Genomic DNA, 4,174 nt, shown 5'->3' on the forward strand with positions numbered 1-4,174 from the left:
AACGAAAGAGCGCCTCTCTGCACTCTCTGAGCTCCTTGGTTACCTGTAACAGCTCATAGCGGAGGGGACCGTGCTCACAGGAGAGACTCCACAGACCAAATGTGCAGTTCATTAAGCAGAGCAGATGACTGCTGAGCACACTCGGGACTCACACCAGGGCGTTCATCAGCTCAGACGAGAGCTACCATGCATAACAGAACCTTACCCTGGATACTTGCCCCATCCTGGAATAAAGAACAGAGCACGTTGGCCATACCCAGGACATACTGCTTGGTATTTACTGAAAGTGTTGACATCCAACTAAGCCACAGAGACACAGACTAAAGACAAAAGCCACCAGAACAAATGCTGAAGAATAAAGGAAAATATTCAAGAAATAAGAATAAGGAAGTTACTATAAGTCCCCCTAAGGAATACTACAAAATTTCAACATTAGAAGCTGAAGATGAAGTGATTGAGGACATGCCAGCAATGGAATTTAAAAAACTAATCATCTGATTACTCAGAAGCAATCAGAAGTAAATTCATAAATTAAAGAAAATACTGGCTGGAGCTGTGGTGCAGTGGGTTAAAGCCCTGGTCAGCAGTGCCAGCATCCCATATGGGCACTGGTTCAAGTGCTGGCTGCTCTACTTTCAATCCAGATCTCTGCTATGGTCTGGGAAAGCAGTAGAAGGTGGCCAAGTACATGGATGTGGGAAACATGGAAGAAGCTCCTGGTTCCTTGCTCCTGGCTTCAGATCAACCCATCTCTGGCTATTATGGCCTTTAGGGGAGTGAACCAGCAGATTCAAGACCTCTCTCTCTCTCTCCGGCTCTACCTCTCTATGTAATGCTGTCTTTCAAATAAATAAAATAAATCTTTTTAAAAAAGTAAACTATACATGATATGAATGAAAAATTTTCCCATGATTAAGATCTTAAAGAGAAATCAAAATGAAATAATAGAAATGAAGAATTCAATTGATTAAATAAAAAATTCAATGGAAAGTCTTAACAATAGAGTTGGTAAGGCAGAAGAGAGAATATCTGAGGTAGAAGACAAATCTCTGGAAGTTTTATAGTCAGACCAAAAACAAGAAGAAATCAGAAAACTAAAAAACACTGTTGGAGATCTACAGGATACCATCAAACAATCCAACAAACAGGTCTTAGGAGTTCCTGAAGGTGTCAAAAAAGAGAAAGGATTAAAAGGCCCTTTTAGCGCCAGATTCTGTCCTGGTTGCCCCTCTTCCAGGCCAGCTCTCTGCTGTGGCCTGGGAGTGCAGTGGAGGATGGCCCAAGTACTTGGGTCCTGCACCCCACGGGAGACCAGGATAAGTACCTGGCTCCTGCCATCGGATCAGCGCGGTGCGCCAGCCGTGGCGCGCTGGCTGCGGTGGCCATTGGAGGTGAACCAATGGCAAAGGAAGACCTTTCTCTCTGTCTCTTTCTCTCTCACTGTCCACTCTGCCTGTCAAAAAAGAAAAAAAAGGCCCTTTTAGTGAAATAATAACAGAAAAATTACCTAATTTGGAGAAATAAAGAGACATCCAAGCACAGGAAGCACACAGAACTCCCAATGACCAGAAAAGACACATTGTAATCAATTCTCCACAGTAAAACATAAAGAAAAGATTCTAAAACGGGCATGAGAGAAATGGCAGATTACTTTCAGAGGATCTCCAATTAGACTCATAGCAAACTTCTCATCAGAAACTCTACAGGCTAGGAGAGAATGGCAAGATACAGTCCAAGATTTAAGAGAAAAAAACTGTCAATCCAGAATACTATACCTTGTAAAACTCTCATTTACAAATGAAGATGAAATAAGGACCTTCCCTAACAAACAGAAATTAAAAGAATTTGCCACCTCTCATTCAGCCTTAGAAAAGATGCTTAAGGATGTGCTACACAGAAACAAAGAAACAGGGTCATCACTATGAAAGACAGTGAAGGCAGAAAAACTCCCAGTAAAAGTACAAAGGAAATACAAATTAAACAATAGGAATTTTAAAGGAAAAATGGCAGGCAAAGTCGTTACTTATCAATAGTCACCTTGAATGTAAATGGCCTCAACTCTCCAGTTAAAAGACACAGACTGGCTAAATGGATTAAGAAAGAAAACCCAGCTATTTCCTGCCTACAAGAAACACATCTCACCACTGATACTCACAGACTGAAAGTGAAAGGATAGAAAAATATAATCCATGCTAATAGAAGCCAAAAAAGACCCGGGGTAGCCATCCTAATATGAGACAAAATAGATTTTAACACAAAAACAGTCAAAAGAGACAAAGAAATGCACTAAGTAATGATCAAGGGATCAATTCAACTGGCAAAAGTGACTATCATAAACATATATGTGGGGTGGAGCCAAGATGGCGGAATAGTGAGGGTGCGCACCGATAGTCTGGGAATAGTTTAATAAAAGTGGAGTTACTGTAGTCTCAGGAAAAGGCTCAGGAAAAAATTGCAGAGGAAACTCTACCGGATCTAGTGGATGTGACATGGAGGACCTACGGGGAGAGCAAGGTTGCCAACCGCGTGGAAACCCAGCTGCAGAGTCTGTGTGCCAGCACTGGAAGGAGAGGTGAGAGAAAAATCTCGGTAACCTGAGACATTGGCGGGAAAAGGCAGAAAGAGCCTAGAGGGAACGAGGCTTGAAGCCCCACTGGGGAAAGTTCACCAGGCTGACTGAAGGAGAGAAAAAAAATGAATAAATAAGGGGAACCGGCACGGACACTAGCCTCTCTCTCCACTCACCTTACAAAGCCGAGCAAGACAAAGAGCAGGTGCCATTTTGGACATTCATAAAGTGGTGCCTGCCATCAGCCAAGCAGAAAAACCTGACTCTGGTGGGGAGAAATAACAGGAGGTTAGGACCTAGTGAAAGTGTGGAGCTAACAAACTGAGACTGTGAAAATCTGATGGGGGCCGAGAGAACTCACCAAGTACACAAACTCGGGAACCTTGGCAACCTGGTGAGAGACTGCAGAGAAATTTGAGACCACACCGAGGGCTGCATAAACTCTTTGTGTGGTCCCAGGGGTAGAGCAGATGAATACCCACAGGGGCCCGATTTCATACTTCAACTACCCTCATTTCCACTCAGCTGTGCGGAATTACTTCCCAACTGAGTCAAAAAAAAAAAAAAAAAAGAGAGAGAGAGCGAGCGAGTGAGAGAACAATCTGAGTGAGTCACCTTTGGCACACCCTTAACCCTGAAGAACCAAACAGAGCTCTCTGGCCACACCCATCACAGACTCTAAGGATCCATCAAAAGCAGACAGTCCACTTAATCTAGAGTCATAGTATAACGAGAAAAAGCACCACAGTGAAGAAACCAAAGAATATTTCCACAATGCCAAACAAACGCAGAAACTGAGCTAACAAGAACAAGGAAGACACTATGATGTCCCCAAATGAAAAAGACACCCCAATTCAAGATTATGAAGATGATGAGATAGAAGAAATGCAAGAAGCGGATCCCAAAAATTGGTAAGAACATTAAGAAGTTCTCAAAAACAAATTCTTGAACTACAGAAATCCTTAATGGACAGGATAGAAAATCTCTGGCGAAAATGAAATATTAAGGAGGAATCAAAATGAAATGAAACAACTAGTACAACAGGAAACTGTGATAGTGATGAGAAATCATAATGAAGTGAAGAATTCAATAGCTCAAATGACAAACACATTAGAGAGCCTTAAAAACAGAATGGGTGAAGCAGAAGAGAGAATATCAGACTTAGAAGACAGAGAACAGGAAAGGATACAGTCAAACCAAAGAAAAGAAGAGGAAATTAGAAATCTAAAAAATATTGTCGGGAATCTATAGGATACTATTAAAAAACCCAACATTCGGGTTCTAGGAGTTCCTGAAGGCATGGAGAAGGAGAAAGGATTAGAATGCCTTTTTAGTGAGATACTAGCAGAAAATTTCCCAGGTTTGGAGAAGGACAGAGACATCCTAGTACAGGAAGCTCATAGAACCCCTAATAAACATGACCAAAAGAGATCTTCACCATGACAGGTTGTAATTAAACTCACCATAGTGAAACATAAAGAAAAGATCCTAAAATGTGCAAGAGAGAAACGTCAGATTACTCTCAGAGGATCTCCAATCAGACTCACAGCTGACTTCTCATCAGAAACCCTACAAGCTAGGAGGGAATGGCGAGACATAGCACAG

The sequence above is a fragment of the Oryctolagus cuniculus genome, chromosome 11 (assembly GCF_051225735.1).
Source record: "Oryctolagus cuniculus isolate XC-2025 breed Fujian yellow rabbit chromosome 11, ASM5122573v1, whole genome shotgun sequence".
Lineage (NCBI taxonomy): Eukaryota > Metazoa > Chordata > Mammalia > Lagomorpha > Leporidae > Oryctolagus > Oryctolagus cuniculus.